A 26,156-nucleotide genomic window follows, 5' to 3' on the forward strand; every position below is an offset into this window, starting at 1 on the left:
AACATGACAGAAGATTTCTGTACCCCTTGGTCAGCATTGCCTATGTTTCAATGAGGAAAGCCACTTCAAAATAAAGAGCAAATGTTTATTGTTATCATTATAGAGCAAAGGTTTATTGTTATCATTATTACTGTTTTGTTCCTTCACCTGTTTGTAAATTCCCAGCTTATTTATGATTTCTCATAGAATAAATGATGAGCATAATTTAATAATATTGCTAACATAAGAAAGATTATTTTTATTATTTATTAGAACATTTAAAAATCAGAAACTACTTTAACATTATTATGAGGTTGACATTTTGGTCACCATGTAAACATTTTTATAATGAATGACTTGGATTTCTTAAGCAATTTGATAATCTTGCTCAAGACTCATGCATTTTTTTTTATTTTATTTTATTTTTTTTTGTGATACGCGGGCCTCTCTCTGTTGTGGCCTCTCCCGTTGCGGAGCACAGGCTCTGGACGTGCAGGCTCAGTGGCCATGGCTCACGGGCGCAGCCGCTCTGCGGCCTGTGGGATCTTCCTGGACCGAGGCACGAACCTGTGTCCCCTGCATTGGCAGGCGGACTCTCAACAACTGCGACACCAAGGAAGCCCGAGACTCATACATTACTATTTTTGATTATTGTTTTTGTTGATATTAGAGCAAGAAGAATATACCCTGTAGGTTACTGGCTACATAGGATCATTTGAGGAGGTGCTTTGGGTCAGGTTCCCCAGCAGCAGAGCCTGAGCTAGGGATTTGTTTATGTATGATTCAGTGAGGGAGTGCTCCCAGGAGAAAGGGAGTGAGGTAAGTCAGCTTGGGCAAAAGAAGCAGCTAAACAATGATGTGCTCTCAGGAGAACTCTGTCTTCAGTCAGCTCCATAGGGAGCTTGAGAGCATCCATAGCACCACAGAGTTTGTCCCACCTGGGGCAAGGGGGACAGCCTTTTGTACCCCAGTGACAGATTTTGAATGAAGACAATTCTCTGGAGAAGAGAGGCAGCTGTGCACCATAGTAGTCAGACTCACTACAGCTGGAATGTAGTAGTCAGACTTACTACAGCTGGCTGATAAATGAGTCCTGGAAAGAATACCCACAGCATTTTATCCCCTGCTCCAAATATCCTCCCATCTGCCATTTCATGTTAATATTTTCATTCTTTTGGGTATTTAAGAGTCTTTGGTAAGATGAAAATATCCTTTGTATTGGTCATACCTTAGGTTGATACCTTAGCTGTCAAGGGAGAGGAGACAGATATTTATTGAGCACCTACTAGGTTTTAGTCACTGTGACATGCTATCATCATTCACAAAAATTTTCTTACATAATTCAAGGGATACTTTAGTGAGAAGTGCTTGATGGTCTGAGATCAAAATACGCCTAAGAAAGATATTTAAAGAAAAGGAATAATTTCATGTCCTCTTTGAGGACATGCACCAAATGTTAGTATCTTTGTGTATTTCCAGTGCAACATAAAAATTATTCAGGAAATCTGTGCTAAACACATCAATAAATAAATGCCACTAGGAAACAGAATGATGACGGAGAAAATCTATTAGCAGAATTTTGTCTGCTCACAATTTTCCCCAGAGTTAGGGGAAAAAAAGCAACCCAAAAGATAGGGATTAGATTTAGACTTAACAAAACACAGAAACCTATATGAAAATGGCACTGGTGCTGCATAAAGACAGAATTTCTATTCATGATTTTTTTAAATTGAAAGTCTAGTATTATTCTGAGGTATTTATCCTAAAATATGCTTGATTTAATGCAATACCCTACAAATTACCAATTGTGTCAAAATTCTGTAGATTCCTCCTTTGTGAACCATGGTTAGAGCTTTGTTGATTTGATAATCACAGTGGAAAACATTTGTTCATTTCCTTACACTCTTCCAGGCAGAATGCCCATCAGATTTTCATCAACTTTGCAAACACATTCTTCTGGCATGGAACATGATTTCATTAAATTGTGCTGGAACTTTCTTCCGGGGTTACACGAAACAAACTGCAGGTGTGAGTTGGGTTTTTTTTTCACTCCCCTACACTGTACTGCCATCCTTATAAACTCCAGTCTGCTGTCTAATCGAAGGAGGCTTCAGAAAATTCACCTTTTTCCTGTCATCAACAAGTCCCTTTACCAATAAAAATGGCTGATTTGTATCCTAAGAATACTGGTTTTTGATCATTTTTTATCCTTAAACATCAGTACCAGGAAGATCAAAATTTGCAAAAATAAACAGTCATGTATTCACTCCCTCATTTCTATCATCTTGCAGCTGTCTGAAAACCATGATCGTCTCCTGTGGGCCTACCCAACCATTTGAAGTTTGCAGTATTTTCCGTTCAAAACATCAACATATAAGCAAGTGTTTTATTTAAAATTAGTAAAATGGCAACCAGTTAAAGATACTTTAGGGTCAGAAATACAGATATAAATATGCTGGCCTTCATCTAAGAACAAAGTACTGTGATAAGCCATAGGCTCCTTGGAATTCCTCCTTTATGGGTAATAGATTTACACTAATTTGTTTATACCCTCTCCATAGTCACTGTGGTGCTCTCCTGACAGAGCCAGAGCTGCTTGGATTAGCCTGACCTCTGGTCAGGGAACAAAATAAAACTATTTGGTATTAAACACAAGTTTTGCCTCCATCCAGTACTCTCACCTCCTAGATCTCTACCTTTTCTCTTCCCTGACCCATGTGAGTGAAGGATTTAATATGCCAAAGAGTATCCCACAGGTGGGATATCTAGGTGAAGCAGAGTCCTGGCAGAGCAGCTATAACTCCAGGGCACAGTTTAACTCCACCTCTTTCTCCTGAAAGAAGCATATGGCAATGGAATAGAAGAAGATTGGAAATCATAACAAGATGGATACTTTGAAGCCACTGTATTACTTACTATTCATGATTCCTTTGAAAATGACCTGTGACATATACAGCAATGCATTACCGCACTGCAGATGCTCAAACCAGTACATCAACAGGACACTCACAAAAGTGGTCAACAGTTCACCCCTGATTACTACGTACAGCCACTAGGGGAAGTGTGATAGCAGCAGGGGCATGACTAGGGAGGGGTTAGAAGGCCTGATTACCTGTGCACCGTGGATAAATCTTTCCAAGTTTTACTTCAATGTTATAAGACTGGATTAGATGATTTCTAAAGTCTCTGAACAGAAACTTAAAATCAGAGAGCCTTATTTCTCCAATAATCAGGTAATTAGTCCTTAGAGATCAGTTAATAAAACTCTCTTATAGACCTGGAGAGGTGAGGTCAGTGGAAACGCACATAGTGCTAGTGATGAGGGCAGCATGGTGAACACAGGCTCCATCATACACTTGGTCAGGGATTATCTCTAATCTTTTCAATAAATAAGAACGGTAAGTAATCATCTCCTTTTACAGGTGAGGAGATTTCTAATGGTTAAAAGACTTGACCAAGCTATCGCATCAAGTTATACAGAGAACCCTTCTGTTGAAGCCATGTATTTTCAAGTATACCACAGGTTTTGCTACATCTAGAACTAAAACACTGTCTCCTCCTCTTTGGGACTTTTAAAATTCTATGACTATCCTAAATGTCCAACAATTATAGCATAGCTACAGAACAGCTACAGAACAGCATAGCTACCTTATAGTATAGCTACAGAATGCAATGCCAGTAAGTAAAAATGACGTGACCCATTCAAATATATTGTTGAGGGAAAGACATAATGTAACAAGTTGATCCTATAAATGTATTTTTTAGATATATAAATACATCAAAATGTTCATAGAAGTTGAGTTTGGGAGGTAGAATCTGGGGTGAATTCTAGTTTTTCTTTTTCCCTGTGAGAGTTTCTAAATTTTCTACAATGAATAACCATGACCTTGTTGCTTAACTATGTTGAGCCTCAGTTTGCTCAACTGAAAAATGGGGATAATCATGGTACTTGTCTCATAGGGTTTATTGTCTGGGTCATATGACAAAATTTTGTAAAATGCTCAGGCTAGCGCCTGGCCCATTGTGTGCACTAAATATTTGTTAGTCACTGAGAGAAAAAGAAAACTTTGTTTTAAAATGAGTTCTGTTTTTTCTTAAATTAGTGTCTAACATATAATTTATTTTAAAAGTCAATTAAGCTAAAATTAACTTTTAAACTTTTTGCAAGATTACCATCATTCTGGAAGATAATTGTAGTTACTGGGAGGTATAGCTCAATCAAAGCTGGACTATAGCCTATTTTTATTGAGGCCAAGACTTCAAGTAGTGATGTACTTGATGCTATATAATTAAAACATAAAAGTTACTAAAATGCAAGCGCAGCAGAAGCTCCAGCTGGAGACTAAACTGTGTTGTTTGCCCTGGGATTTAGGTTATGTCTCAGCATGTCCAAGAGACTAGTAAAGGCTACCTCTGATGCATCTATTTGCCCGAGGGACTGACGATTCTTCTGGGAAAACACCTAGGGGAATAAAGTGCAGACACTCCAGTTTGAATAAAAAACAACAGGCAGGTTTACAGGAGAAAGTTGATTTTGAGATGTGTTTATTATACTTTGGACAAGTAAGTGGAATGTCCTACTGACCAAGATTCAAGGAGGGATGGTCAGAGCTGGCTTTAGAGAAGGACAGGGAGTCATATATGGAAATTTAACAAGGATCTAAGGAGGTTCCCTGGAGTGACAATGTTCATGGATCGATGAATATATGGGCCTGCTGGTTGGGCCTATTTTAGAAAAGAAAATTTGCTTTCTTTTTAGGGAAATTCCAAAACCAGTGAACGTGGTCTCCAGAATCGAGGGGATATTCTTAGAATCCCAGAGAATGCTAAATCAGCAAACCCTTTCCCTCACTAATCTACCTAAAAAAAAAAAAAAAAAAAAATGCTACACAAAACCCTCTGCTCATGTTTTCATTTTTCCCAGTGTCTTTTTAGGATGAGCCCTGACAGATAGTTGAACAACTGCCCTTTGGACGGTGGCTGCAGAGAGCTGAGCAAGGGCCTGGGAATTCTGAAATACAGAGCAGATGAAATTCTTAAAACCTGATTATCTTGAGTTCTCTAACATTCTTTTATCTGTCAACCTTATCATATTAAATTTTTTATCATGCCTGAAATGTTTATTCCTGCAATGAAAATCACTCCAGGTTGCAGTTTTTCCCCTTCTCAAATATATTGCTATTTCTCAAGATGATTGTTTTTATTTCATCATCCATCATGATAAAAACTGGCATAACCTGGAGCTTGACTGTTTACTATCTTTGGATTAGTATTTCTTATGGTGACACACCTATTCCATTGAGTAAAATTCTAAGCTGCAGTAGGCTGGGGGCTGTGACTGTCAGCATTCAGAAAAGGAACATATAACAAACATAGTGCAATGGCAGTCTATTGTGAGGGTTTTCCTGGTCTCAGTAGGAACAGATTTTTGCCATAAACATCACAGGGGTATGTATCTTGGTTTTATAGGAAATCACATACCTCCAGGTGGGTGATCTTGTGATGCTCTGATCATCATCTGTTAGAGAAGAGATTCCAGCCTTCCTCTCCCACACGTTCTTGGAAGGACCTAATACCTTGTACAGTTGTATTCCATCTCATTTCTATTCCTAAAGAGAGGAGATGGGTTAATAGCTGTATAGACAGAAAATTGTTTTCAGAAGGAGTTGGGAACAGAGCTGTAAAACCATAATATCTTCCAGACCAACTTTTTGTTATTCAGGCAATCATAACAGACACTCAGTATTATATTCAGACAGAGGGCTTTTCTACTCTTTTCCAATTCCCCTTTAGAGCCTGACTTCTTTTAATAATATCTCTTCATACTTGGCTTCTCAAGCAAGAGCCCCATCTTAATATTTTTGAAAGTGAGCTCTCTCTATCAATTGTCTTGACTCAAATTTTCCTATATTGGCCCTGCTCTTCCATTTATGATAATTTTAGATTCTCAGATCACATTTTCTTCTTATATCTCTTCTGTCTTCAGATTCACCTATCCAAAATATCTTTGTTAATACTTGATACCTGCATCAATTCTCCAATGGTACATTGGGTTTCTGGGTCCCCTCAGTTGTGGAAATTTCTTTCTACTTTCTTGCCTGTCTACAGAACCTCATCATTTGAATGTGTTTTAAAATTCCTTGGCTTTGTTTCAGTTTTCCTTGTCAAGTAAAGTTCCCTTTATTATACAAGTTCCAACTCTTCACTGACTTTTAGAGAAAATATGTGCTTGTCATTCAGATCCAACCTACGTCATTCATGTTTGTAAAGTTATTCTTACTTCACTGAACTGGTCTCAATTTACTGACCTTGTTTTTAATTTCTCTACTGGCATTTTTCTTGGGCAGTTTTTTCCTCACTGTTTTAAAGTTCTAAGCCCTAGCCTGCTAGATGGGGGCAAACCCTCATTCTTAAGAAGAATCTTTGCTAATATTTCTGGGTCACAGTAGCATTCAAGGGCAGTCGGCTCTGCCACAGAACTTTATTTTTGCTAAGAACTACATAACTACCTGCATCAACTTTATTTATCAGGAAAATAAAGCCAGTCCTTCTCCCTTCCCCTGAGAAAAAAGAACCAATGGGATTCCAAGGAATAACTTACCACTGTAAGTCTTCATCTATCTCTTTCCCTCTTTAAATGGCTTTTGCTTTCTGCTAGCTCACCATTTCAATGTTTTTCAGGCTTGTATAAAAGCTGTCTTTTACTTTTCCTTTTCATTGACAATGTTACATCTGTCTTGTGAGCTGTTTTTAGGCGGTTTACATATATTTCGTGGCAGATAAAGAACTATTTGACCAGAGACTTCAGCTGAAACTATTAGTCAGGATTCTTCCATAGAGCTATGGTGTTAGACCAGGGCTCAGATGGGGATTGTTTTCTAGACTGTGTCTGATCTGTTCTACTCAAATGGGCAGTGCATTAAGAAGTAATTTTATAACTAAATTGCTTATCAGAAATAAAATCATGCCACTGAAAAGTTTTAGAACTAAGAGGAACCTGAGTATTCTAACTCCCTAATTTTAGGGTGAGGAAGCCAAGGTGCAGAGAGGTTGCTTGTCCAGGCTCACAAATAGCAAGCAGGGTGTAGCAGAGGGAATAGTGCCCAGTGAGATTTAGTGACATTCATCCAGTGTTCAGATACTTAACATCAGATCATGTTCCAAATACTTGGGGCTTATTTCTCTCCCACCCTGTGCCCATTTTATGTATTATGAAGAAAGCTTTCTGACTTCTTAAAGGAAAATACTGGATTTTTTTGATGTCTATGTTTGTAACATCACAAGCATAAATTATAATCTGGTGCAGTAATACTGTTTAGTATAATTTTATTTGTCTAATTATAGCAATAAAATAAGGCCCAAGTTATTGTTTCTTTTTCTGTCTTCCTCAGATAACTTCTAAACCTTTCCTGAATCCACTTATCCCTCCTTCTTTCTGCTTTAATTGCACCTTCTAGTTTGCCAATTCTAATCTCCTGTAGGTTGAGAAACATTCAGGTCAATATTGTATGTTAAGTAACATTTACTAAGCCTCTCAATGAGTGATCATGGACATAAGATAGGCTTGCATGCTGGAGTTGCCCCTTTTCTGTTTATTTCTGAAATCTGGGTGATGATCTTGGAATCTCCACAGAAGTGGAGAAGAGGGCATTTCTCTCAACTAAACCTACTGAGAGGGCATGAGTATTCACCCGTAACACTTTGTTGAAGAGGGTCTCCTACCCATGCATTTTGAATAAATCCCCCAAATGCTCGTGTTCCAACTTACAGGCCTGAGAGAAAACTAAAATTCGACTCTTTCAAACATATTTTAATTTATAATTCTGGATTGCTTCTTATGTTCCACGATTTTCCTTAGACCAATAAACTGCTCCATTTAGAAGGGAATGAACAGGGTACACTCATTTAAGAGCCATAGTGTGAGATGTGTTCAGAAGTCCTGTGCCCTTGATCTGAAAGATGAAAGAAGCACTTTGTCAGGAATGCTGGCTTCCCAGGCTTTCCCTTTGCTGAGCAGGTAAATGAAAATATTAGAGAATGGTTGACAGAACAGGAACGCCACTAGGCAGATCTTTCTTTGTGAGTAATGAAGCACTATTCTTTCTAAATGTCAGGGTACTCCATCAGAGCAAATGCTTTCAGTGATCTCTTTCACATACTGGCCTCTCACTATATATATATACTAACATTTCCAGACAGTGATTGTAAAGCAAAGTCAAAAGGAGGAAGATGTGAACTGCAGTGGATCCAGGCGTGATTGACTATTAGTATCAGAAACTTCAAAAGTTCAAAATAGCAACTGCTGTCTCACTATTTTTTGTTATTAACAGGGGTGAGTGGAAATAAACGGCAATAATCCTAACTCAATTTCGGAGTAAGAGCCATCCTGACTCCGTGAATTGTAACCATCAGAGAGAAATGATTCTAGGAAACCTCTAATTTCTGTGTATCAGTCAGTGTGTTCCACTCCTCTGTATACGCAGATACTAAAACAATAATTTCAAAGTAGAGTGTCAAATTGTTTTGATATTAGCTTTTCTAAAAGAGAATCATTGTTTTTAATATTCTTTCTTCCTTATATAGCAATATTTATGTTTTATGGGTTTTGTTGTTGTTTTTTTGGTTTTTTGTTTTGCGGTACGTGGGCCTCTCACTGTTGTGGCCTCTCCCGTTGCGGAGCACAGGCTCCGGACGCGCAGGCTCAGCGGCCATGGCTCACGGGCCCAGCTGCTCCGCGGCATGTGGGATCTTCCTGGACAGGGCACGAACCCATGTCCCCTGCATCGGCAGGTGGATTCTCAACCACTGCACCACCAGGGAAGCCCCTGTTTTATGTTTTTGTGTTGTCAACTGACACTGAATTTTATGAAGTTCAGGCTTACCTAGAATTCCTCTTTTGATTAATTTATGTGGTATTTTTATCTGTTTAGCATTTAATTTATTAGATCTTGTTTATCTGCTCTGGTATATTTTGTCAATAATATACTTAGAAATGTGGTTCTGATTTGTTTTAATGTGATAAATTTTGGTCTTTGAGGCCCTGAAAAGCTGGACATAGAACCTGCATTAGGCACTGCTCTTCATAGCTTTACACGATCATCAGTATTACTGGTAGGGAGGAGAATGAGTTCATGTGATATTTTCTTCCTATATTATAAATAGTATCTGCTGCTTGATTATTTAAAAATATATTATAAACCATGCTCTTTTATCATCCTACTTTGTGTATTATTTTTTGTTTCCCCATAGATTTTATTTTAGAATGAGAGTACCTTTTCTATCCAGGTTTTTAAATGTTTTAATAAATGTTTTGCAGGTTTTTCCCCCTTATTCATCAACATTCTTTGTTCAGAGTAATGCAAATAGTATAAGAGAGAAAGAGAGAGAGAGAGTAGTGTATGTTTCTCAAAATAAAGGAAAAATACTTGAACAGAAAGTGACATGTAAAAAGAAGAAATAGACAAAGGGCAAGTAAATAACTATGGTTTGAACTGTAGTAAGAGATGAAACTAAGGTTCTGTATTTTTCATGATAATCAACCTTGTAATTAAAAATTTTAAAGATTTAAAAGACATACTATGCATTTCAAATAGTGATCTTTTAAGTTTTCTGGCTATTTGATCCCCAGCCATGAAATAAACTAATAACAGAATTTCATTTTAGGACATCATTTTAGGAAAAAATGACCTTAAAACCTTCAAGAGATTCAGATTCTACGTTTCTGACAAAGAATCCAAAAGAGTTGTATGCTCCGCATGCTTTTCCCCCCAGGCTGGGCTCACTGAGAGTAGCATTGTCCTTAGAAGTAAGAGCTGAGGCGCCTTGGGAAGAAACACAAGGGAGGTGGTGGTGGCGGGGGGTGGGGGGGGTGGGGGGGCGTTAGGAGGCAAATAAAAGTTTTTCTATTGTTACTAGAAAAGTTCTTAGGGAACTGTCAAAACCTAACCTGGGGCTAGTCTCTGGGAAACTATGGCCACTTTAGAAAATAGGAAAATGTCTAGATTGTTGTTTCAAAACATATTAGTCCCCAACAACTTTGTATTCATAGCTAAGATCTCACAAAAACAATGACTTCCCTTGGCCACATTGGTGTTGTTACTGACTATTGGCTTCTGGTGCTGTCCTTGCTTTTCATTGCTCCACTTGGTGTTCTGGCTTTGTCAAATTCCCGGCAGCCTGACATGCTCCAGTGTGATCTCAATCGGCCCTGGCTCTCCTGTGTGATTCTGGCTTGTCGATTCACCCCTGACTTGCCCACCATCTAACATCTTGACCCAGTGCTCCTGAACTTGGAACCTTGTGCTACTCCAAATGGCCTCCCTCCCTAAGAGAAATGGAACCCTCTTAATTCCCAGGAAGAAAATAAGTGAACAGCTCTGACCCTCCCTCCCTGGTTTCTTCCCTCCTAAGTGTCACCAGCTTAACTCAGTGATTTACCTGCATTTCTGTGTTGCCATTCTTTGGTCACACTGCCCACTATGGCATGCATTAACTTTTAAGGTCCCATATATTTCATGGAAGGTCGAAAGAATTTTATACCCCTCTCTGCCATTCCCAGGTTTTAGTACACTCTTGCGTGACATCCATCACCCAACAAATTTACATGAGGGATCCAACTATGTACTCATAATTGTGATAGGCAGGTGGGGGCTTAACATGACAAATATGTTAACGTTGTTGCCTTTTTTTTTTTTTTTTTTGGTACGCGGGCCTCTCACTGTTGTGGCCTCTCCCGTTGCGGAGCACAGGCTCCAGACGCGCAGGCTCAGTGGCGATGGCTCACAGGCCCAGCCGCTCCACGACATGTGGGATTTTCCCGGACCGGGGCACGAACCCGCGTCCCCCGCATCGGCAGGTGGACTCTCAACCACTGCGCCACCAGGGAAGCCCAATGTTGTTGCCTTTAAGGAGCTTATTTTAGTCTTAAGACAAAAGTTAAGTTTGTGTGAATGGACTGACCCTTTTGTACAAAACATACAGTCCTCCACTCCAGCACAGGGATAGAGAAAAGCTCCCCAGAGGAGAAGCTCTGACAGAGGGGACTACAATTCTGTCAGATTCTGACATTTTCCTAGTTGATGTTGTTGTCTTCTTGTGTATTGCCACTTCTGCCACTTTATTCTGTGTCACACCCCTGCTTTCCCTAGGCCACTCATACAACAAAAATCCCTTCTCATGTCCACTTTATTTAGCATAGTTGGGAATACATAGATTTTCAGTCTCAAAATGTATTATTAAATAGCAGGTAAAATAAAATGTTAATAAACAACAACAATAAATCCTAACGTCTTGTTGAATGGTTTACCAGTGGTGGTGCTGTCTGTGATAGGAGGAGAGGGCAGAGAGTTTTGAAGAATAAGTGCATGTCAAGGGTGTTGTAAGATATGAATAACACATTATAGTTCAAGACCAGTTCCTCCCTTTGCTCTTAGGGGCTCCAGCAGGAAAGTAAAGTTTTCCAGTTCTAAGGATACCAGCAAAAGGAAGGAAGACATAATCTAAGCTAAAATCTTCCATAGCTTAGAGCAACATTGACCACAGAACCTTCTTTAGGCTGGAACACATGTGCAGCCACCTGTACTATTCTCTCCCTCTCACTCCTTAGTTGTCTTTTGACCATGTGGTTATTGGAGATCATATTTTTTTCCCGGCACTCTGGAACCTATCAACGTGAACAACATCCTCCATTGAAGAACAGACAACCACTGATAAAATCAAGCCTCTTCTTATTTTAAGCCTCCCCAGTATGTCCCAGACACAAAGGGAAATTCACTTCAAATTTCTCCTCAGAAGCTCTTGCCTACTTCACAACTGATTTATAGGCAGTGAGCATGAAATTATACTTTATCTTTTCCTGGATTAGGTTTCCAGTCCTGCCTCTCCAAATAACTTAGAAAAAAGAGAAGGTTCAGGGATGGTTCTAGAATCAGCCAAAAAAAATGCAATATACAGTGTTAATGTCTGTTTATTGAACTTTTCATATGCAGATAATAATGCTGGAATATTGTGACAGGTAGTCTATTAGCCTTCACTGACATTTTATTGGCCATTCCAAGATCAGTGGCTACTAAACGGTCTTCCTTTGTATGCTGTGTGATTGCTGTCTCCTTCCCGATGTGAAAATATCTCGGCCACAGTGGTCTTCTACGCTCAAGGACTCCATCTGCAGATGCCTGTTTCTCGGCTTACGTGGAGAATTTCAGCATGAAGGGGAGAGGGCCACTCGTCCCTCTCACGAAACATTTTCCCCATGTCAGGAGCAGAGCATCTTTTCCACCTGCTCATTCCTGCTTCCAACAATATGCCACATACCCTTTCCTTTCCTGGCCCTTTGACTTTGTGCATCTAGCTGCTCACTCAGCTCGTAAGGATCTCCTGGGTGCTTATTGTTTGCGTGCACTTTGAGCTTCTTACCACCTTCTGCTCTTGGATGTTTGCCTACCTGAATTTAGACTCACCTGCTGCCTGCTCTTCTTGTTCACAGTTCACACGGAGACTGCTTCCTGGTCTCGAAGCCTTCATCCTTGATCTGTTGCCACTCATGAATATAGAGAGCAAGTTGCTTTTCAGGCAATTAAATGTCAGAATTGTCTGTATGCAATTTTTGTATCCTCTCCAAGAGGATCGTTGTAAAACCTGGTCTTTCTTTGTGCTTATATCTGCCTTGCTTCAGTTTTCTCTGTGGAGCTTCAGCACGTGAATTTCAGTCTTTCGTGTATCTGTTTCAAAATCTTGAAGTGAGGAGTGCTGGATTTGCGTATAAGAAGACATTACCATTTAAGAACTCACTATTGATTGGGTCATTGTTGGTAACAAGGAATAGGGTTTAAGGGGTTTCATGCGGAACTGGAAAGAAAGCATGGTATGGTTGGTATACATGACAGCCAAATCCCAATTTTGTGATGAGAACACCTGTTTCTAAATCAAGTTTGAGGAAGTTGGAAGGGAACACGGACTAAAGGAAAAAACGCTAGATGTTAGACAGACTTAGGTTCTCAGTACAGAACTGTTTGCTTATTCCCTAGGTAACTTTAGACATGTCACTTACATCTCTCAATTGCATACCTTTGGTTAAAGAATCAAGTGGGACAATACACACAAAAGGTCTAACATAATTCTTAGACTGAAATAGGTCCTTAATAAAATTAGTAACCCACATCCTCTCTCATCAGACCTTCCATTCTTTACACTGCTGCTGCTCTGTACACAAATTTGATCATGTTGATTTCTTGCTTAGAAGCTTCAATATTTTAGAATGAAGTAATAACTCATAGAATGAAGATAAAACTTCTTAACATGGCCACAGTATCTGTCTTTACCCATTAAGTTACCTAAGCATAATGGTGCACGTGTTTGGGAGGGCATTCCCTCTTACCCACCACCCCTCTTTAGTTTTCCAGAACACTTTTGCCTTTTAGTGTTGCCCTTATTGCCTATTGACAAGTGTAGGGTTGAAAGGAGGTTATCTGTGTGGAAAGTAACATAAGGCAATATAAGCACTGAGCAAAATCATGAAGAGGTGGTCAGTTTTTCTGCTGAAAGGATAGAGGCTGATGGGCTATCAAAGGGAGAGATTAGCATAGCTTCTCTGAATGCACAATATACTTTGTTCACTGGGGTGGAAACTGGACCATCTATGACCTCAGTTCCCATACAACTCTCAGATGGGAGTAGCAGATGTGATCATTTTGGTGCGTGATGGGAGGTCTCTGGAGAACGTCTTTGCCCAAATCTGTGGGTTGCTCTATGTCTCATTCCTTTGTCTCTCACCCTCTCACCACATCTCCTTCATCTGCTCTATTTCTCCACATTGGGAAACTATTTCTAGACAAGAGTTAAGAAGTGATCTCTAAATCAAAATGTATTCTCACCAGGTCTGCTGCCTATTTATACTAGTCTTACCATGACCCTAAGTCATGGGATTTTAATCTATTTTTTGGTTGCTGCTGTTTTCATTTGTTTTCCCTGTGCTATCCCTTGCCTGAGACAAATGAACTGATAGATTGAAGGCAAAGAGAAGAAGGGAATACTAGAAACAAAAATGCATTGGTTAGTATTTCAGAGGTAGTATATCATCATATAAGTGTAATTCCAACCCACAGAAATGTTCCATGACCTATCTACCATGTGAATAATATTTATAAGAAAAAATGTAGCATAAGTTCAATCAAAGTTATTAGGAATACATTACCTGCTGCTGTAAGAGGGCACCAGGGTAGATTGCTTGCCATCATCCTATTCCTCTGACTACTAAGTAGTTGAACTGAGGACTCTTCCAGCTGTGAGCTGGGCAGAGGAGTATTTGGAGCAACCTGGGGCCATGTCAAAATCACCCAGGATACTGCTCCATTTCGGGCTTGCTTCCTACCTTCTTTCCTGCACTCTCTTGATCTTTTCTTCTTCTCTGTAGCTACCAGAAGACTTTCCTTTCAGCAAGGATTTCTCTTCTTCCCTGTGGACTGTTACACAACAAAGTCTCTACAACTTTGGCCTTTATCCTTTGTCTCTGAAGTTAGTAGATAAGTTGTTGTTTCTGTTTTTTAGCAAAAATGGAAAACAGGCAAGGAAAAATCACATTTTCAGGTCTAGTTCTTGTCCTCTCACTCTTGTTCTCAGGAAAGAACCTGTGCTCAAGTCCTACATCAGTGGGACCCACCTCTGAAGTTAGACAATTGGGTTGGGATTGTATCCTCTCCCGTCACTCACACCAGCATTTAGGCACATGACAGGCTGAATTAAGACTTACCTTCATTTAAGAGAGAAGATAGAATCAGTTATTATGAGGAAAGCCATCCTAAACGTTTTATCTCGGAAGTTAGGATGGACATTCCAACATGAATCTGGGAAGGCTCTGAGAGAGGCTCAAGAAGGAGAAGAGATAGGACACAGAACTGCCATCTTGTTTCCTCTTTATCCTCAGCAATCCTTCCCCTGGCTCTGAAACCTACTCTGGGTTATTTTGGACTGGTGTGTAAAACAGAGATAAGTGGTGGAGAAAAGATAAAAAAAGAAAGTAAAGGAATTCCAAGGATAGAATGGGAAATTCAGTTAGCCATTTGGCTAGACAGCTATTTAAATTAAAAAGTTCTGCATAAGTTGGTTGTATATATATTAGGAACTACCTAATTGGAAAGTTGGACAGCATCATGGTTTTTTTGTAAGATTAGATATAAGTGATACCTAACTCAATTTTTCAGCTTTCCAAAGAACATCTTCCTGATTTTTGTGTCTGAAATCTTTGTGTTTTCCAGCATTTGCCACAAATGGCTGCCTTGGTTCTGTAATGTCACATCTTCAGGAGTCATGAAGGTCAAGATCTCAGAGAGCTTTGGGGGAATGAATGAGATGGATGTTTTCTGTGGGTTAAGATAGCAGAGGCTCACTGGAAGATGACCAAGTCTGAAGGGTAGGGATAAAAAGAGCCCTTATTTGTTAAATGTGTTCCTTGTGTCAGGCACTGTACTTTTTGGTTCATATGTAATAATTAATTTTATGTTCACATTTTATGTTCTGTGAGGTACCATCATGACACTAATGATTTCCAGCTGAAGAGGACACACCTATGGGATGAATGGGAGGACAGGTGGTGACATCTCACAAGTAAATCTCTGGGAGAATGCCAGTTAACAAGGACCAAACAAGACATGAATCCATAACTAGAACATTATATATATAGTGGCAGGAGGTCAGCCAGCAAGTGACAAATAGACTGTTGAAGAAACTGGTGTCAAAGACTAACGAAAAATAAGGTTCTCCAGGGAGAATCCATGGTTCTTGTAGAATAGGTGGGTCAGCTTCCTGTTGGGAGTTTCTAGGAAGTCACTTAGCATTGATGACATTTTTGCAGTATCTTATTCCAGGCTCTTGGCTCTGCCCTTTACAATTCCATTGGGTAAAACACCCAAGCAGATTCTGGTATGCATAGTTTTCCAGATCTCATAGACTCATATTATTAATAGTAGTCTAGGTGGCATTGTACATTGAATTATGAGATTTGAGCACTTTCATTTTTAAACAATGCTCATTACCTCCAAAAGATCTTAAATGCCTGACAGGTCCATGAGCATATTATAAAGTGTTTGAACTTCTGTACTTATAATATACAAACATCAGTATATGCACTGTTCATGCCAGAGCCCTTGTGTCCTGTGATATAAAGCTAGTTGTCAGGTAGGAGCACAGTTGAAATCTTCTTCAAACATAAATATATTGAAATTCCCTAATGTAAGACTAATTGATGGTAATAGGAATTAGTTGATTTTAATAATGTAATTTGTTCAGTATCATAACAATTTAAAAAAAGGAAAGAAAAAGGTTTAAATCTCTAAATTCTATGCTGAAAGATCCAAGGTTAAGATGAGGTTGTAGCACAGCCTGTTTATTTGCATTGTTAAAAATAATGATCAAGTTAATTAAAATTGAATTATAGTGGAACCATCTCAATAGACTCATGACAGCCATTTTAATGAGTTCCATTAAAGGTAGCAATAATAATTAAGCTATTTTGAAACCAGCTCAATAATTTTCATAAGGAATCTATTGTGCACATTTCTCTTGCGTCCCTGCTGGTAAAACTGTAGTAGCAGGATATTAAGACTGTGGACTCTAGATACACCTGTGGCCCTGCCTGTTCTGTAGTGATTGTGTAATGAATTAATGCTGTGCATGCTATTTGAGAAGAGTAGTTACCATCAATGTACATTATCCCTCTCTGCACAACTCTTCCACCTTCAAAGAACAATGGTAACACTAAAAAAGAGGGGACATTGTAAGGCAAAGGTCCCCAGTCTTTTCTCAACAACTGGGGACTCTATAAACACCAAAATATTTAAAAGTCTCCTTACATAAATGTAGTTGTATTTTTAGTATCCTATTGATTAATGAAAGGAATAATGACACAAAGCTGTATGATCTCAGCAGTAATTCACATGTTATTAGTCACAACTTCTACATACAAAGAAGAAATATTAGTGAATTTTTGTTTGAGCCTATGATGTTTTAGTTCTCAGACAAAGCTGCTGTATTTTTGTCCTTCCCTTTCCTTCCCTCCTGAGGATAGGGCCATTGGTATTGGAAATCTTCTCCTTGGGATGTCAATCTGAACAGAAAGTTGGGAAAAAGGAGAGTGGGTTACTACATAGATATCAACACATCTGGCATCTACTTGCTCTTTCTATGAGAATGTTTTTCTTTTAACTTATCACAAAGCTCTATTTTATATATTTGTATTTGTAATTGGAACAAAATATTAGCTAAAGGAAGAATGAAGCTGCATATTTATTCTTTGTCCCTAATTCTGTGAACATTGAGACTTTATGTAATGAATAATTAAAAGGCTCTTTATATAGGTAAAGAAATCTTGACTTTATTGTGTTCAAGAATGACCAATTATGCTAGTAAACACCACTCAATGTAGATAACTTATCTTCTTATTTCAGCCTTTTAAGTAAATACTTCATTTTAAAATTTTAAAGCCTCTTGACTTCTCAAAAACCACACAGATTACTGATAAATATCCATAGGTTGACTTTTTAAAGCTCATTAGCTGTTTTTATTATATTTATTATTATTTATTACAATTATTATTTATCACATAAATTTATCATGGTGTCCTAGGTTATTACAAAGCTGTGTGTTCTTGGACTATTTACATTTGAGCACAGTGTGCTTCTCTCCAGAAACAGCAATTTTCCAGGGGGATTCCTGCAGCTATTAAATAAAAGTGCAATCATAAGGTCACTAATCTTACCGTAATAAAGTACAAATGCAAAGTTGTTATTATTAATAGGTTTATCCACATATATTATACAAAATTATATAGTATTTCAGAAACATAAGCAATAATTAAAATGTTACCATGGGTATAACCTCGGTCAATTAATACCGTATCCACAAAAGAGTACTGAATTTTTGGACTATTGGACTTTATGTTTAGAAATTATTTTTCTTGCAAAATAAACTGTGAATGTGATAATCTATTAAAAGGAACTGTATGTAGAAATGGCTAAACTTAGACACACATTTTAGTTCTAAATTTGCCTTTTTCATTAATAAAATTAAAGATCAACATTGCTCTAATCTTCTTTTCATTGAAAATTAACATAAATCCTTAGTCTAGAAAATTTTAAATTAATATAATCTTTGTGTGAAAAATGTATGAATTATTTAAAATAACCATTTGATTCTATTTTTTAAAACTCAATGGCACATCATGCGGAATTAATAAGTCATTTTACACATGGCAAGTAGCTTAATCTTAAACGTTTGTTTTATAATATTAATTTTATAAAAAGCCTAAAGAAATGGACATTTTTACAGTGATCCTCCAAAAGGAAAAGAGAGACGGGGGGAAAAATGTAACTTTTGAAACACTTTTAATTCTACAGATTACGTTTCTCTAAATTTTGTCAAGTTTTGGCTTAAATAAGTATGGGAAACTTCAACCCAAATGTATATCGCTTTAGAATTTGATAAATGATTAAACCTAACAATTAAGATAAAAGGAATTTGTTGTTGTTTTAGGCTTTCCTCGTGTAGTGTTCAAGCCAGAAAATATTTTAATGTTTGTAAACTGATTTTCAAGGATTTGATACTGTCCTAAATTTCTGTCATTTATGTATAAATAGTGAGTGTTTTTTCTATTATTGTCAATTCGAAACCAGAAATTTTGTGCAAGGCATGCTAAGAAAAACCCTCCTGGTAAGTACCTAGACAATCTTCACATTACATTCATTGTCTTCTATACAGCAATGCATTGAGAATTTAAAGAACAAATGAGCAAAAAATATAAAGTATGTCAAGATGTCTTTATATACTGGTTAAAGTGGAGGTTAGCATCTGTCTAAAATAATGATATAACATTACCATAGGAAGAGTAAGCCTTTTGTTTGCCTGTAAAGATGATGCCAGCAACTTTCAGACGCTTGATCTGAGCCAAGAATAAATGTCTGTATGAGAGCATCGTTTCTGCATTAACTAAGAGGAAAAGGGAAAATTTACTCTAAACCTTCTTAGTTCACTCATTCTCAGTGATTGTATGGTGAACTTCAGGAAGCCACAAATATCTGAATTGACTTTGCATTCTGTACAGGCCTCGCATTTGGGAGGTGTTTAAGGCTTTCACCCATATGAAGGAACCCCTCATGTACATAGCAACTAGGTATTTCCTTGAATTTGCTCATTTCTCCCAATATTATTTTTCTTCATAAAATTACCAGTATTGGGCTTAACTACACTGCACTTCTAATTCTTTGTGTTAGTACTTGAGTATCCACAGCAGTTTAAAGGGACTTAGGTGGGGATATGGGTAAAATTTACATTGGTAGTGAATGTTTACATACTGGTTGAAGTCTAGGCTTTAGACTTCAGGTTTTGAGTCTCTGCTCAGCAGGATCAATGGAAATCCTCATCCCCCTAAGCCTCCCACCTACCCCTCACAGCATATGGAGCACCTTATGTCCTCTCCTTGGGAGTTATTGATATTATTGGACCTGGAAGGCATGGCTGGGTTTGATCATACTGTTGCTGCTGATTGCTTCCACAGATGCTGAGCACCCTCAGCCCCCAGCCCACATAGGAGAGGCTTTCTCTAAGTGGATCTTAAAATTATTTTATTGGGCTCCCCAAAGGGTGATCTCATTTTCTGTCTTTTGTTTGTTTGTATTTGAAATCCCTTTGCTTTAGGAACTTGGAATCATTTTCTCCAAGCTTGATTAAGAAGACATTAGAATGGGCTCATCTGATGTTCATCCAAAAGCATCTTTCTTCCTTGAAAATGCATTGGTGTCTTGGGTGGCAGCCTTGGTGCTTCAATTTCTATCTCATTGGAACTTTTCCCCACAAGAGCCATTTAGAAGTCTCTTTCACTGGTCTGTCCATTCTTGAGCAAAACACACCGGACAGAATGTCTTCCCCTGAAGTCATCTGGGACAGACAGACTGCTCAGCATTTAGAAACTACACTTGTCCTCCACAGCCTCAACTCAGTTCATTCTTTACTCACAGCCTATAACCTCTCCACTTTTGCAAAATAAGCCTTCAAAAAGCTTTCTTGCTACCTTTTCTAAACTTTGAAAAAAGTTGAGAAATTTGATAAAAGAAAAGGAGATGATAATAACTTTTTAGTCCTATGTGGTTTTGTTATTTGTTTATTTTTTGTGTATGTGTGGGGTTTTTTGTTTTGTTTTGTCTACTTCATAGCCCACATCTTGAACTGCCCTATGGTTATTGTCTTCTTGGAATATTATTTTGAAAATCTTTCAAAAATCACGTTATTTTTTATTGATTTCCCAGGAAGTTTATGTTTGGTAAATTTTCAAATATGGAGGAACTCGTTATCCTCAACTCTATTCCTTATATTATCAACCTCTATCTTTTCTATGTCTTAAGAAGCAAAATTCTAATTTCAAATTTTTTTCAGTTTCACCTCAAGATCTAAAAACCAACACTCATTTCTTAGGAACTAATTTTCAAGTTCATGGATTATCTAAACTGCTTGCTGTTCTTCCTGATATTTCTGCCTGGTTTGTGGCCAATTCATTGTTCATTAGCACCTCTGACAAATGGTGAGCCAAGAGAGAAAGAGGGAGAGCAGTTAATTTTGCCATTTTTTGAAAACTTGAATAAAAGGTTTATAGGAAAGGACACTAAAATTAATACCTAAAACAGGATTTAAAATTGGTCTGTTAGGAAGATGACAATTTTTCCTTCTCACAGCATAATGTAATGATAACAATTATCGTCAAGCACTTGACCAGTATAAGTGATATGTGAAAGAGAAATTGTGCCGTCTTTTGCATAGGGAGATGTTGCTACTGACACATGAATGAAAAGAATCCACAGTTTGTACTCAAATGGCCTGAATTCAAGTCTTATCTCCAACCTTCATTAGCTTATGTGATCCTGAGCAAGGCATATATGTTTCTCTCTGTTCTCTCTTCTGTAAAGTGTAAGCAATAACGGATTTTTCATAGGGCTGCTGCAGTGAAAAGATATCACATATAGGAAGACACTTTAAAAACTCTAAGGGATATTCCTATAACTTTACAATTATAATCATTATCATTACTATTATCATTAGTAATGTGTTTGAATGAATTGTTTTGATTCATTGACACTTTCTCATTTAGTTTTCATGGAAGATAGTTTAAAAAGTTGATGGTTATGTCTGCACTCTATAACAAGAAAACATTTTATTCTGCTTGATAACCTCATTGGTTTTAAGTGACTTAAAGTAATGCTGAGCCCCAAGTCTCTAGTTAACAGCCCAAACCAGGGAAATAACATTTACTCAAGCATGGAATCAATTGCACTTAGTATCCGAGGCCAGTAGCAGTCTTAATAGCTCAACTTTGTATCCAGACTGTATATTTCCTATAATTGGGACAAGAATCCATAATGAGCTATAAAGGTTCTTTTTAAGTTTTAAATTATCTGAAACTAGATAAAGCAGGCAATGCCAAGGGGAAGAAAATATGGAAAAGGAGGCAAAAAAGTACATCCATTATTTAAAGTGCTTGAAATATGATGAAAATAAAATGAAATGAGGAAGCACTTGGAATATGATGAAAATAGGATGGAATGAGGGTACCCTAGAAAAATGATAAGGCTTGGGATATACGACACTGCAATTAGACAAATGTAAAGACCCTACTGATAATTTACTTTCTATCTGCTTAAAAATGGAAACCATTTTTAAGTCACACATAGTCTACAAGTAAATAATTCTTAGGAGCAGGTTGTTTTATCTCAATGGCAGTGTTTAATTTTCTAAAGAACATAGACTTAGTGGGAAGATTCCAACATGAGAATGAGCTTGAAACCTACAAAAAGGCAAGTATATTGAAAATAAGCCCATCTTGCTATTACTCAGATACTCAAATGGAATTAGACTTTTAAGTTCCCATGCCAGTTTTTTAATATTGAGAGCTGAGTCCACAAGTGGGAAGTTTCATGTCTGGAGGAATGTTTTACTCTATGGATGTGCATGTGGGATGTGAATGTATATGGTGTGTGTGTAGGGGGTGTGAATGTGTGCACGCTTGTACTCATCGATGAGTAGAGAAAACAGAGCTGGGATGTGAGTGACAGGAACACAAAGACTATCTTAGAGAAATTTTGAGTCAACAAGCTCAAGGAAACTCTCGACTACTAAGGGAGAGATTTAGAAATGGCCACTGAAAGTATAAAGCAGGAGATTTTTCTGGGAGCTGACTGAGAGGAATCTGCATATCTTGGAAGGGAGAGTTTAGTTCTTTAACAGAATCCAGTAAACTCTGCAGTGTAACTCTAAACAAAGAAAACCATTTTAATTGGAAATTGAGGTTTGAATTTGCAGCCCAGGCAAAGAGGACCTTGCTTTGGTTAGTAATATAAGCCAAACCATTATTTAAGACACAAACACATACAGAGGTGAAGAAACAATTAGATATACTCAAAATGTTAGCAATACTTATCTCTGTATAGTGACATCATGGCAATTTTTAATTTCTCCTTTTATGCTTTTTTATAGCGTCCCAATTTCATGAGTTGAACATATATTAATTTTGTAATTAGACAAAAAACAACAAACACTATTTTAAAACTAAATTTAATCATGTATTTTTCTTGTGTGTACCATCTAATCTGAAGGTCTAGGGGACGATGGAGTATGACACTGGCTGCCACCAAAAATATATCAGTTCAGTAAGAGTATATAGAGATGGTTGATATTATACTCCATTCAGGATCTAAACAGGCACATAACATACTTGTGTTTCATTTTTAAGGCCCTTGACTGACGGCAGACCTATGATGGAATTATAGAGGCAGGAAGAATCCACCTCCACAGGAGCTGTTCTCTCTTTTGCACTTTCTCGACTTTATTCTCTCTCACAGGGATTCAGTTGGATATTTTGGCCCCAACATTTTAATAGTAGTAGTGCTACCCCTTTTTCTGAATCATGTGATCCAAAGTGTTGGGAGGTGGTAGGCACAAAACTCCCTGAATCTGTCTCTACTTTATTTAGCTAAGACAAAACTGGACTTCCTAAAAAATTTAAAACTTCCACCAGGAAATAAAAAGAAAAACCAAAGACAGACGTTTTGAAACAGACATGCATCAAAGCACAGCCTTCTATCTTAATTCTGAAATCAGATCTTGGCATATTCCAGTACCCACACAAATTCTGCATTGTTGGTGAGAACCCGAAGGAAATGTTAGGATTTTGGCAATTTTTGACTATTCAGTTTTGTTACTGTGTTTTTTGCCCTCTTAGGAATTTATGTTTTCCCCAAAGAAAACATAATTAAAGAGCCCCAGTATCCGATATTAATGGACAAGTGGGTAACATGACAATACACTATGCTAAGGTCTTCAAAGAATCTGGCGAGGAATCTGGTGGAAAACTTTACACTTTTTAAATTAGTAAATTGCACTAAAACACATTCTTAATCCATACTTGTTTAATAGTACCATTTGACCCATATACTTGAAATATTAGACAAAGTGATTGTACACATTCTTGCTGAGGTTTCTCCAACTAAATTCTAACCAAAGTAGCAAGACAGAAAGTGTCCAAGGGGCTTTGTCTATGGACGCTTTTCTGCCCTCGACTCTGGCAATACTGATACTCAAACAACTTGCCCAAGTATAGTAAGGCCATTATCAGCTTTCTCTCCTCTTCCTCTCTCTCCCCTTCCACCCACTTCTCCTCTATCTCCTTCTATTTCTCTTCTAGGTCCCTGAAATCCCTCTGGTCTTGGAAGTATTACACATCCTCCTTGTAAATCTCCTTGTTAAGGCCCTTCAAATCTTGCTTGCCTTTTATACTGACCTTTCATAGACTCTCCTTCTGAGGATGTCTATGATTTAGGAATTCTAGAAACTTAGCCCTTACCCTTGAAGCATCTGTGGGTTTTGTAGAGTTCATCTGAAACATGCCTTTAACTGAGAATTGAGTTGACTGGTAAAATTCAGCTTTAAGTGATGCCCTGGGCCAGTTCTCACCAGAGACCCTGGGAATTGAAAGACAGACATCACACTCCCTGGAGTCTGTATCAGTCACATTAGCATCCTCCGCTGGTTAGAATCTTTCAAGTCTCCTCTTTACAAATTTATTTAAGTTGCTACGGTCTGTATAAGGGATGTTTCCTAGTCTCAATTAATCCACAAATAAGAGAAAAGTAACATAGTATGAGTCCTGTGAACAACCAAGCATTTTCTAGTTAGTTTATACTCTCTGATAACAAAGATCTTTGCTCAATTCCTAAGGAGCTTCTAGGAAACAAATACAGTGGCCCTTCTTTTTCAGCAGAGAAGTGGGAGGGGAAGAGGGGGCTTTGGTAGATATATCCCCCCCCCCCCCACTGCTTAATCCTCAAGTGACAATCTTCCTATCCTTCAGTTGTACTATCTAGTTTAAGATAATCACACACATCATACACTTCAGTGAAGTGATGTCAGGTGGAAAGGGTGGAGACAGAAGTCAAGAGATATGAAGGGAAAGATCTTGGATGAAAGGGTGTGTCACAGAGGCATGCCTTAACCTTTTGGATTAGGGACTATCCAGCAACTACCTTGAGTTCAATTTTGTATTGTCCTGAGTCTAAATTGCTTGCGGTAATAATTGTTAGAGCCTGAAATAGATTACCGACATGATAGGTTCCTTGTCTTTTTTAAAAGTCAGAATCTTGAATCATACCTATTGACACTTATCTTCCTGATGCTCTTGAGTCCATCAAGTGTGTGCAGATTTCATTTTGGTTAATTTCATTGTTTTCCAGCTTTCATCTAAAACTGCCCATTGGCATTTTACCTGCCAGGGTGCAGGTAGAACATGTAAAGCCACATGAGTTGATGAAGGACATTTGTTCCTACCAATTAGAAAATAAGCTACATTGCTTCTGGTTAGGAATTCCATACACATTTTATAAAGGAAATGCCCCCAAAATTTTTTTCCCTGCAGAACTTAATTTGATTCGTTAAATGGCTGAGAATTCTTCTGCCAGAAAATCAATTTTCTAGTGGGACATCAGGCCTGGATGGGGCAGATCACCAGAAAGAAAGACTCCAAGAAACCAGAGAAAGAAGGATAAAAGAGAAAAAAAAAACATGTGTCCACACAGACTTTTTTTTTTTTTTTTTTTTTTTGCGGTACGCGGGCCCCTCACTCTTGTGGCCTCTCCTGTTGCGGAGCACAGGCTCCAGACGCGCAGGCTCAGCGGCCGTGGCTCACGGGCCCAGCCGCTCCGAGGCATGTGGGATCTTCCCGGACCGGGGCATAAACCCGTGTCCCCTGCATCGGCAGGCATGTCCCCTTCATCGGCAGGCGTGTGCCCTGCATCGGCAGGCGGACTCTCAACCACTGCGCCATCAGGGAAGCCCCACACAGTTTTATTTTTGGTGTTGCTAAGTTTGAATGTGTGCTCATCCATATCCCTGGAGATCCCTAGTGAGAATACTCTTATTTTGTGTCTTAAAGAAATCTAGTGATGATTTTTAAATAATCTAAAGCAGAGACCTTTATAAAATTTTTTGAATAATTGAGTTGGCATTCCAGGTAACCAGTACTTTAATATCTAGATTTGAAATTGACATTTTTGGTAGTGGGAGGAGAGGGGGGCTGCATCAGCAAAATGTTTACTACTCTGTCCTCTTTCTTTCATACTGTGTAATTTTGAGAGCTCTTAAACCATGATAAGGAAGTAATTATGCTTCGAATTCCTCTAAAGATCTAACTAAAGGGCATCCATCTAAATAAACATTTCTAGGAATACAGGTTTAATGACCCAGGTAATTCTGATTGGAGAAATAAGATTTTACATAAATAGCTGAGGGAAGCAAGTAAAACCTTGTGTGTGTGTGGGGGGGGGGGGCGGTCAAAGAAATGCAGAGTTTCTAGGGGGTAGGAGACATGGTTTCTCCATTCTTTTCCACACCCACAGCCCCAGATCTGTGATCAATGTGTGTCTATGATGTACATGAAATAAAACGAAATAAAACGAGTGATGCCAGCTGCGGGGAGACCGAGGCAGGGCTCTGCCTGGCCGTTGGGGAGCCAGGCGCCCGGCAGTCACTCAGGCTCTGAGATAAACGAGCAGTGAGGCGCTGGGCGAGGACAGGGCTCCTCCCGGCCTCCCCAGTAGTGCGGCTCGAATCTTCTGAAGCTGCCAGTTGCCAAATGAAATCTGAAACCCAGG

The 26,156-nt window shown here is 38.4% G+C and overlaps 1 protein-coding gene across 1 annotated transcript in view; it reads left to right on the forward strand.

Moving 5' to 3' along the window:
* ARHGAP24 (Rho GTPase activating protein 24) overlaps window positions 1-26,156 on the forward strand; it is a 771,185-nt gene that overhangs the window by 237,388 nt on the left and 507,641 nt on the right. The gene's annotated exons all lie outside the window — the stretch shown is intronic.

Source organism: Pseudorca crassidens, chromosome 4 (assembly GCF_039906515.1).
Source record: "Pseudorca crassidens isolate mPseCra1 chromosome 4, mPseCra1.hap1, whole genome shotgun sequence".
Taxonomy (NCBI): Eukaryota; Metazoa; Chordata; class Mammalia; order Artiodactyla; family Delphinidae; genus Pseudorca; species Pseudorca crassidens.